The sequence below is a fragment of the Patiria miniata genome, unplaced genomic scaffold (genome assembly GCF_015706575.1).
Source record: "Patiria miniata isolate m_02_andy unplaced genomic scaffold, ASM1570657v1 HiC_scaffold_9, whole genome shotgun sequence".
Classification (NCBI taxonomy): domain Eukaryota; kingdom Metazoa; phylum Echinodermata; class Asteroidea; order Valvatida; family Asterinidae; genus Patiria; species Patiria miniata.
Window position 1 is genome coordinate 6,727,346 of NW_024037076.1, and position 12,075 is coordinate 6,739,420.

Sequence of the window (12,075 nt, forward strand, 5' to 3'; positions counted from 1 at the left end):
AGTATATGTACACTGTACATGCAAGTGCATGTACATGTAGGCTACAATACATGTTAAGTTTTTTATTAATCGAAATTAGGGGTGGGTGGGTGGGTCAAAATAATTTGGAAAAAAGTCGAAATTTTAAAACATTGAAAATTCTGAATGGCCCCTTTGATATAACAGACGTTCTACCGGAGATGGGTTGCGTTGGGAACGGGTGAGACTCGGACTAGGTTTCCTTCTGGCCAGGCAACATTTTGCAAGAAAAAATTTTTAAATGCATTTTCACATTCTGGAAGCTTTTTAAAAAAATGTTAAAAAGGGTTCAATTTATTTTAAAACAGCCCCCCCCCCCCCAAAAAAAATGAACAACAACAACAAAATAAACAAAAATGAAAACTCATCCCAAACACCTCACAACCCTCACAGAAACTCCTGATTAACACAAATGATCCATTGTAAAGAGTTATTATTGGTATTTAGGAGATTAAAAAAATACATTTATAGTGATTGTTACCACGGTAGGATGGCCTTAACAAAGGACAGTGCTAAATGTAATGCACATAATGGTCTTCAAGGCACATGTACATGTACCCCTTGCAAAGGTTTATGGCAAATGAATGTATGTATTTGAAGGTGACATCCCAAAATGTTAAACTACAGGGGGAAAAAACAGCTGAGGCATGAAAGCTGTAAAATCCCCAAGGACCTGGCATTGGGTGGTTATTAATAACTTTTTCCAACGGTGAAATAGTTTTAATAGGCCTAAAGGTTTATGTTAAGTTTTTCGGGATTGTTGTTGTAATTGTCTTGGGTTTTGGGTAGTGTTTTGTTTCATTCTGTTTTTTTTTTTCTTTTCGTTTCAGATGTTTTTTGGGTGTTTTTTTTTTGGGGGGGGGGGTGTTATTTGGGGGGGGGGGAGGTGTGCGTTTAGGGAGGGATTAGAGAAAAGAGATAATATTGTGTTTACAGATTGCTAGCATTGCTAGAATATTACAAAGGAAGCGTTAAATGTCATTTGGAAATGGCACCAGACTATTTACCTTGGTATGTTGGAAGTGCTTTTAACCTTATTAGAAATTATTAAACTTGATCCCCAAATTTCAGATTTGATGGGTTGGTATGGGGGAAACAAATCAAGCTACTAATGCATGTAGTCTATACTATATGTTGGGGTGCCATATACGACCCTCCTGTCAATAAAATAGTTCACAGAAATAGGTGCATCAGAAATTATACATTTTATAATTGATGACTATTTTGTTGAGAAGACAAAAGAATTCAGCAGAGATCACTTCTACAGCTGAACTCCATTTCTTGCTTTCAAAGAGAACAGTTCTTTCAATGCTGTCTGTGTTCCAAATGTAGACAGCTGAAATTGACTGGGCCTACATACACAAAGGATTTCATCTGTGGTGTATTTCTGATCATATTTCTGTGTAGCTGTAGAGAACCGTGAAATATCTAGTGACTCTCTTTCCATTAGCTCGGTCCATTTGAATAATGTGTCTCACATGAAATTGTCAGGTATTACCATACAAAAGGATGTGAAGTGGAACTTACACATCACTGACATTGTCTCAAGAGCCTCTCGTAGATTATATACTTTGTGTATACTTAAGAAGGCCAAAGTTCCTGTAGCTGACATGCTTTCAGTTTTTATTCCGGAATATGCTAGCCAAATTTATCAATTAGCATTGAGCAAAGTAATTCTATTGAACGTGTCGAGGAGCGTGACTGTCATATCATATTTATAGGCAACAAATATTACACTTACTCCCATGCTCTTGCCAGGCTTAATATACAAAGTTTAGAATCCAGACAATTCAATTTATTAAATCGCTTGGAAGCAAACTCTTGTACTCGACCAGATTTTGATATATGCTCCGACCAGAAAACAATAACCAGGAGGGGTAGACGACTCAGATCCACTACTGTGTCTGGTCTTGTCAGAACCTAACACTGAGCGATACAAGAAATCTACTATTCCATCACTGCCCATCACTACCCAGAATTTTATAATAGTCTGTTTAATATGAGTCTAGCCTCTGTAATATACCTATTTTTATATTAATTTTTAATAATTTTTTATAATAATTTGTATATACTTCCTGCATTTTTTGTGCCTGTTATTGCAATAGCTTATTCCTTCTGTGTGTATGTGTGTCCTCCTCAGTTGGAAAAAGTGTACAAAACCAATGAGAGCTGTTGCGAAAAAGTTAAAGTATAAACAAAGGAAAAGGGAAGAGGAACAAAAGAAAATCCTTGATTTACACCATAAACAAACGTGGGTGTCTGTGTGTGTGTGTGTTATGTTTTGGTTAGGTTAACTCTTGTCAGCACGATAACTTGAGAAATACTTTACTTAGGTACTTGAAATTTGGTTTGTGGATTGTTCTTGATAGTCTTAAGAAGCCTATTGATTTTGGGGGCCGACAGGTCAAAGGTCAAGATCACTATTGCTAAAACAATAAAAATCGTCCATTTTGGTTAGCAACACTGACTTTATAAAAACCGTCAGCATGCCAGGGGGATTGCGCAAATCTCACTTGCAGTATTTTTCATCAGTAATGTCTCACATTATTTATCTTTTAAAGTTATAATGATAATTAATATGCCTATTTTTATATTAATATTTAATAATTGTTTTTATGTATTTTTTTATACACTGGACTTTGAATGTTCTTATTTGTTTTTATCAATCATTGTAGAATTTTTTGTTTAATTCACATTTGTGCTTCCTCCTTTTAGGTTCAATTTGTTCCCCCATCTTTCCTTTCCGACTGTTTTCTCCTTTTCCTTTATTCTTCTCTAATTTTTATTCCATTTCCCATTCCCTTAACCCCTTCCTGCTTTTTTTAATCAGTAATGTCTCGCATTATTTTCTTTTTAAAGTAATAATGATGATTACTTTCTTATGTGCAACATTTGCACTATTTTAACTTACACTCTAGATTTAAAAAAAATGGTTTTGGCATACATTTATACTTTTTAACTGAAAAAAACTATGCAAATTTGAATGTTTTCAGCATGTTGGCTGTTTTTAATACAAATAGAAAATAAACCATAAAAACCCAGAAATGCTACCTTCAAGATGAGGGGTGGTGTCGGGCTATGTTGCACTTTATGAAAGTTATCTGAGTAATGATGCTCAGGTTGAAAGAAAGAAAAATACTGCGATCCTTGGCTTCTTGATGTACACATTTTGCCATCAAAAGTAATTGGCCTGTGCTTAATGAGATGGAAAATCTCTGAGGAAGGAGAAAGGGAAAAAAGGCTCCCTAAGCAAAATTTATTTGTGTGCGTGGATAATTTTTTTTTTTTTGGTCCAATCTGCATTTCACCTTGGCTTCCAAGTGTGCACAGCAATTACTGTAAGAGGTACATGTCTGTTTTTACTGTAATTAGCACCTTCAGAGACCAAATGACTTTGTGATGAGGAATCCTTTTATCGGAAGGCCACCCACAGATGGGGTTTATGTGTCTGTGCATTGGTCAGGTGGTTGCATTTCAACAGCGTTCAGTGTGTCAATGACAATGTGCTGTATTGTGAAGGTTTGTATAGCTGGACTTTTTCAGTTAACATGTTAACAGCTTTTGTACAAAAATGAGCAGCATATCTTTTTTTTTTCTTCTTTACTTTATTCATTGCAATTTCCATTTATAAAAAAAAATCAAATTATTGTTTTTGCTATTTGTTTTGAATGATTGTTGATAATTTTCAAGTTCATTTTCTCACTCTGTAAGCTTTTAAAGTAATAAGTTGTTCAACCCAAACAGGTTCAATTTACTTGAATGTTGAATTTTTTAAAATGAATTTAGTAATGCCATTCTGTTTTTAACACCTCACTTGTGTAATTTTGGCTGATTAGTAACAGTTAAATTAAACTTGGACAAGTTGTGCAACACCTTTCCCAAACCACCAGCATATAATTGAATTACCCTCCACCAGGAAACCACAATTTCTCAGGGACAGGTCCCCCCCCCCCCCCCTCAGAACTTTACTTCTATCTTCTCCCTACAATTACTGGGGAAAAAACTTTTTTCCAGTCTCATGATAGATAACAGAACTGTTAGCTTAACAGTGGCCAAAATGTATACCGCGCTGCTATTTAATCCCTTGTAAATAACTTAACAAAGCACTTTGGGAGGGGAAAAAGTACGTCCCTGACTGTGTTGTAAGTAGAAACACAAAACTACTTTGTAATCCTATCACAGAAACTGATGACTGCTCACCCAGGAGTTATTACGGAGAGCACCGACTTATAATGTGCCGCATTAAAAAAGCAAACCTGAAGTAATTTTTGATTACCTTTTAATGGAAGGATTACTTGAATAGTGCATCTGTTTTGGTGCGTGCCGTGTGTATGCTTGCCGCAATGGAACTTTTCAAATTTGCTTCCCCTGTATGCTCGTTCATTCAGGAGAAATCTCTGGGGGCTCATAACACTCACGATGCATATACAAGAGTTGTGCCAGTTGATCAGTTTGAATCAGGATGGGTTTTTTAATACATGTACATACTAATGCACTGCGAGGGTTCTTTTAGTCTCAGCAATTATGGCCCCGCAGTGGCTCCAGTGTTGAACATCTGCTCATGAGTAGCCGTTCTGCAGCACGGTCAAGGAAGCCTATGTCAGACATCATCATCATCAGCAGCATCAGTAAATGGCTTTCTTAAGGCTTACGCCCTCCTCCCCCCCCCCCCCCTTCTTCCATTTGACCAATATTTGCAACCAAGAAGTGACATATTGAAGGTATGCCAGGGACCTCCATGGATGTCTCTGCGTTAATATTGGCCATAATGGGACCTCTCCCAATGTGAGGATGCAAGGACCTCTATTCTCAGCCATTTTGCCCCCCTGGCAGTCTAGGACAATGGCCTACGGACAGCCACGTGTTCCATAGCGACATGCACACTTGCACACTCGCAATAAATAGTGTTGTTATAGCAAGCATCAGCTAAGCTATTGTGACCCGTGTTTGTATGTTTGTGTTCTGGAAGCATGTCATGGTTTACAGCCATTCAACAAATGAAGAGACAGGGATTATGCTGGGCTGGTCATGCGTAGGGTTGTATACTTGCTTTTTTTTACTGGCACTTTCAGCTTTGGCCCGGAGCAGTAATAATGGGGAGAATGTATGTCAGCGTTATTCATGGCTTGTCTAATTACCGTTTGACTTGGCAATGGGGTTTTGATGACTTCCCAATCTGTTGCTAAATCTGTATGTGACCAGGGACAAACCCTTGAAGAAATGGCCTTTCAGCATTTTTCTATGGACATTTTCATTCAAAGAAAAACCTTTTTTTCAAACACAGCCAAGCATCTGGCATCGTATTGGCACCACAAAAACACAAGAGTTTTGATAATTGTGATTCTGCGCAATGAGCTGATTGACAATCACTTTTCATTCGGGGAATAATTCCGAATTTTTCCTGCATTATACTTTTATTGCAGTATGATTTTTTCAGGTGTTCATATTTTTTAAGTTGAAGAAAGATTATGCCCTTCACATTTTGAAGATTAGCTGTAATCATTAAAAAACCCATAAATTTATAGTGACCAGTAATTATGGGCTAACTGTTGCCATTGTAGAAACTTGCTACCTCCAATCAGCATGTATACTCAAAACTATATTGTGCTAAACAAATATATACAATTTTAATATTATACATACAAATATCATGTATGGAAAAAAAAATGAGAGACAATGTCCATGGTTTCATGCATTGCCTACTTCATTTGTAGTCAGTGTCTAAAAACATTGATGGGGGGTTCTTCTGCAGAACAGAAGAAAACAACAGAAATTATGTATGTTGTGTAAGATGACAAATGGGTTGGTCGACATTCCACTTCACAAGTATGTTCAGCCTAATACCAGAGATACAAGGGGAAACAAACCAGAAATTCATTCAAGTCAGTCACAAAACCAGGGCCTTCCAAGATTCCTTCTTCGTGTCAACCGTTAAACACTAGAACTCACTCTCCTCGGCTGCTGTGAACAGTGCAACCTTAGCTGAATTCAAGGGACATGTCAGCAGTCTACAATTACTTTTTGGAGTTACCGGTAGTCTATTTCCACACGCAGTGCGCAAATTAGCATTGATGTATCCGTCAGGATATTTTGCTGACTTAACCAATGGAGATGAGATGGGGTTCTGCTGGGCTATTTTTTTTGGGGGGTGGGGGGGTTCAGATTGTTTCAATTTCAGTAATCGAACAAGGATCATCTCTTCAATCTATAATGAACAAAAAACGGGTGATGCTTAATTTTCTCAGTTCAGATAATAAGGAAATGGTTTTGTGTGGTTTTATCACTGTTAAGTTAACAGTGGTTTGATTGAAAAGATGGTTAGTAGTTGTAAGAAGCAAGAGAAAATATATGGGGAAAAACCTGGCCTGTTTCTCCATATTTGTTAAATCCAAGTTTGGTTCGCCATGGGAATAAAGCCAAAATGATGCAATACTCCTAAGTTGGGATTGCTGTTGACAGAACTTCTTCTGTTGGCATTAAAATGAGAGTGTTATTTTTTTGTTGGACAACAAAAAAACCTCTTTCTCTTCGCTCACTTCTCCCCTCGAATCTTCCCAAAACATATTTGAGATTTTGCTTTCTATAGAAGGCTTTTTCCTCCTATTGGGACCTCTTTTCTATCTCTTTGAGCAGAATGGGAACACTACGCCTCTCACTCTACAATCAGGAATGACATTTAATTTGACAAATGGATCTGCAAGCCTTTATCTACCTTCTTTTTCCCTCATGCCTTTAGCGCTTCCCTAATATTCTTCTGAATTCTTCAACTCCCCTCTCAAAGGAAGGAGAAATAAGAAAAGAAAGAAAAAAACTTTGCCCAATCTTGCTGTTAAAATGCGTGGCTCTCCCACGATATCAAAGTCAATATCAGTAATTGAGTGTTGCTTGCAATGAAGTGAAAGCTGCACGATTGTCTCCCCTTCTTTCCACCGATGTTCCCGAAAGGAGATGGGCGAAGAAAAAATGAAATTACAAACTCATCAAATTGCCAGTGACCGCTTTGAACCTTGGAGGCACAATGGCTGGGCCCGGAGCGGCGTACCTCAGCCGTATTGTGCCACTAGCAGCCTGCGCGGCTAATCGCGGCAACATTTAGTTCCCATTAGGACCCCGCCGTCTTAACTGCATGCTTTTGCCTGGATCAATCCTTTTAATTTCTTCCCCAATTTGCCAAATTGGATGGCGTTTATTTGCGTAAACAGACACGGAGTCTTGGAACTTGGAGTGTTGTGGCTGTCAACATGCATTATCAGTGTACAACTAGAGATGATATTGTCATATTTGTTGTAAGTTGAGGCAAACAAAATGGGATACAACAGCAAGTAAAGTGTGGTGAGTCTGGTTAAATAGGGCTGGTCATGTTAGTGTATGTATTTTGATGGTCGTGTAAAGGAACTTGTAATCCAGATAGAGCCTGAAAGCTCACCCCCGGTGGCGCATTTCCAGAACCTTGAATAGGAAAATGAACGTGCAACATTTACAGAATTCGCAATCATTTTTGGTTCATTGTAATGTTGTTACTAGCACATCAATTTATTGAAACTGATAAATCGCCTGACATGAAAGAAAAATATGCCAAAAATTAACGTCTTACATCCGAAAATCTAAAATACATGCGGACTTTTGCAACTTACAGATGCATACGCCTAATAAATCGGTGTACACGTAGATGATAATATCTGAAATTTGTGGTGGTCATTAGGTGAAGACTGAAGTGAAATAGAAGACCAAGATGTCATTTAGGGTTTTCAGATTGTGTGAATAAACTTAAAATAAGGACTCATTAGTGTTTACGAAAAAAAGATCTAAAAGTGACTGTTGAGAAGACGGCACCCACGATCTGCTCAAGCGAGTTTCACTAAATCTACAACCATTGGCTGTAGGTAGGTAAATCTACGAATCGTTATACATGCTTGTTCTCAAGCAAGTACACAATATGAAACAAACGTGCACAAACAAGGAGACCTAGGAATGACAATGCTGGACGTGAAAGGTCATACATGAAAATGTTCGTTTAATTCATTTTTTTTTTTATAAAGATGCCAGCCTTCCACTTTTAGTTATGTTTTTATTGTTCTGTCTGTATGGTGAATTTTTGGAGTCTTTCAGCGTGTAAGATAAGGCAGTTCAAACATTAAGCAGTATGTATGTTTGCACATGTTTGAAATGTGAAATGAGCAAACGTCAACTAAACGCATCCTAAATAAGTAATATCCATTTTAACCCATTAGTTCCTGAGTGCCCCAAAGCACCGTGACTTCCTGCACAAATACCCTCTTGCTTGGTTACAAAGTGAGAGTAGGGAGAGAAATAATACCTGAGACCAAATACCTGAGACAGATTAGCCCTTCCTATTGGTGAAGAGCTTGTCACATGGGTATCTTAAACCACTGATAAAAACCGGTTGAATTTAAACACAATGCTGCATTCTGCACCACATGGATATTGGGGGTTTTTTTTGGGGGGGGTCGCCACTGTCATTTTTTGTGTTTTTGCGTTTCACTGTTGTCCGATTACATGACAGTAATTCAGTGAGCAATTCACGGACATGCTTTTCAATGAGTAATATGTCTGGTTCGCAATTTCAAAGAACACTTGAACTAAAGGGTGTGTGCCTTACATGCAAGGCAACAGCGCCCTCAGTTGTCAGGAAAAGCATTATATATTTAAAATGTTTAAACAATTTGCTTGACAAACAATTTAGCCAAAATGGGATGTTCCATGGCTTACATACATTTTAGAAGAATGGGTAGTTGTTCAAAAAACAACTAATCCAGTGTAACATGCATGTTATGGAGCTGTTCAGCTGGAAAGCAAGCCCCATGTAAAGTAATGATGTCGGGACACTGTTGCACTGAAGCCTTCTAAATCAGGTGTTTGTACCTTTGACAGTCACAAAACTTGAAAAGACGTATAGTGATACTAGAAAAATAACTGAATGTGTAGTGTGAATAGCAGGTATTAGGATGGATTAACTAAGACTTTAACCCAGGCCCGGATTAGGCACTAGGCACCAGTGTTCCGTAGGCCCTACTCCGCCCGAGCCACCGACACCAATTCAGCCTCATACAAAGCACTGTACAAATCAAGCCAGGCCAAACTGGTATAGGTCCTAGCTCTGAAAGCCTGTTGGCACCAAGGGCGCCAATTGCTTCTCAAAAGTGTGGGGAGGGGGTGTTACAAACATGAGTATCCTGATGAGAACTAACTCGAGTGTGAAGCCTAAAACGCTAGGGTTTCGAAGCGGGCCCCCAAAAAAACTAGACGCTCTGTGGTGTGATCTGAGGCAATATGTGATTACTGTCAAGGTTTTAGAAAAACATCCTCATTTAAACGTCCTCATTTACACATAATTTTCGAGGGACCACATGTATGTCTACATGACGGCTGTACAGTATCAGTTGGTGAAATCGAGAATTCTGAGAGAGATCCTAGACATTTATGAAAGCATTCCTGTACGCGTGGTTGTGGTGTGGGTAGGCCTATATGTGTTTTATGGCCCACTGCTGTATTTTTGTAGGCCCCCGAATTTTTGTAGGCCCCCAATTTTTCATAGGCCCTAGGCACAGTGTCATGTATATACAAACTGAGTTATCCAGACTTGGACATTGGTATGTGCTTTGATGGGGTTGTATGATGGAATTGTAGACATACATGTATGTGTAGTGCTACTGAAAACTAACTTCCAGTAGAAGCTGACCCTTGAAACAAACAGAATTAGTGTGCAGACATTTGTTGTTTACGCCACTGTAAATGTTTCCAGCTCCAGAAATGTTGCCGGCTGAAAGCCTGACAAAGTTTGACAGCCCCATTCCAGTGTCTTCATGATCCAATTTATTCCATAATGGTAACATTAGTGGTAACGTAACACCCGTGAAAATGTCAGCTCTTAACAGGATGCCTTGTTTGGCTTGTGGCAAATTTTTAGTCAAATTGCTGTCCCGCTTACAGCCAGTGCGCAGTGATACTGGGGCTAGAGAGTTGTTGATAGAGTATCAATGCCCATCGCTTAGGGCCACTTGCTCTTTCGCGTGGACCCGTCCGCACACACAAAACACCAGCCAGTCCCCGGACACTCATCGGGAGATGCGTTTCCGTATCGCGTTTCCCAGGATCCTCTTTGTACGTGAACATGTCATCCTTCAAATGTGGCACCGGGGAGAGGAGGTGAAAAAAAGCAGAAGAGTGAGAGAGGCAGGTAAAGTAAAAAAAAAAGGGGGTTTCTCACCATCTTCTTGCCACTTACATGACGGATTTGCCCATTGTTGGTGGGCAAACCCGCAGGGGTATAGCTCTGCACTGCTTCACAATGCAACAGCGAGTCAGAAACGAGGGGGGTGAGAAAGGGGCACTGACGTTCTTGTCTGTGATTTGATCGGAAAGTGAAGAGCCCCAGGCCTTTTAATCCCAATCTTCTTGCTTATTTTTCACAGTCTCAAAGCCTGTGATTTCTTTCTTTCCTCTCTTTTTCTCTCTCCGTCTCCCTCTTTTCTTTTCAGTAGGATCGTACAAATTGACTCCGGTCAGGGGAATAGGAGATTGTCTTGGTGGCGTCAGGAGGACAATTGGGCTCTTACCGAAATTAGTGCAGACTTAGCACAGATAGCTCCTTAGCTTAATTGGACACTGTAGGGGAATATGTGGGACGTTAATTCATTTACAGTGCCTTGTGGCATATGGTGAACAAATTGGTCTTAAAGAAAAGTTTTGGGATGGTGGCAATGCTTTGACTGTGTTGTTAGACTTATCTGCTTGAACAAACACAATTGCTAAATTTGTTTTATTGGCATTTGTGAAAAAGTGTCCTGGGATCTGTCCTTTTGGGTGGGGGGGGGAGTGTTGCTGCTTTAAACATCCGAAGACCAGCATTTTCTTTGTGGTTGATGTTGCTCTTGTTATTTTCAATATTGTTGTTACCATTGTTTTTTTACTTTTGCCTGTCACTTTTTAAAGGTAGCCATCATCGTCATCATATCATCATCAACGACACTGTTATCAATACTATCGCTGTCATCCCTGTCATCACCATAATAACAATCAAATAATAAGGCATATATATCTACAAAGCTCACATATCCACTAGAATTTGTGCTCAAGGTGCTACATCATTACCCCTGCTTATTGGGCCCATGTAACATCTTCATCATCAACATGATTATCACAGTCATTAGTGTCAATGCCATCATGTTTCCACACAGACACCCACAGGTTCACTTTCATGCTCTTGAACTGAACACTGAACGTTAATGTCCATTGAGATTAATCCCTCCCCTTGAGAAATGTACACAGAGAAACGGCATCGGGTTGGTCAATTACAATCTTATATTTACGCACACAATCAAGTTATTCTAATCTACTTTCACAAAAGATTTCCCCCCCCCCCCCTAATTGCAACCTTTGAAGAACCCAAACAGCCTGAGTTGAATGCGCGCATTATTATTAACAAATGGAGGGGCCTTTACCAATTGGTTTGAAGTTTGGTTTGTGACGAACCAGGCAAATTGTCACAAATGAATGAGGACTCCCTCAGGTTGGCCTTCCAGATTTTTTTTTCTCTGTCTGTTTTATTTTTCCAAGCTTATTGATAAACATTGACGCAAAATGTAAAGGGACTTATATCAAAACCAAGGGCATAGCCTGCTCAATGACTACATTTGCTGTATCACAATTGCCTAATGAATCAATCCAAGTTCCCCCACTCTGTTACGGCATTCCCTGCTGTCGTTTGAAGTAATCAGAAAAACCCTCCACCATTGCCGAATGAAAGACATTTGCAAATTGGCATCTTGTAAAGAGCCAATCTCAGTAGTCTTTGGGGAGATTTCTTTTCTATTATTGTGTATGTCTTGTGCCGTCCCTATCGGTCGTCTTTGAAGAAAAAAATTCTTTTGTTCTCCTCTGCAGTATCATAATGTTTATTTTTCCATTTAGTCCGGAAAGGGATTGCTGAAGGCTTTGCCTTATAATCAACCCTCGTATATCTGAAACTGTTTCCTGTCAGCATTGTCATTCAATAGAGAAGGACTTAAGGACTTAAAGAAAAAAAATTAGAAGAAA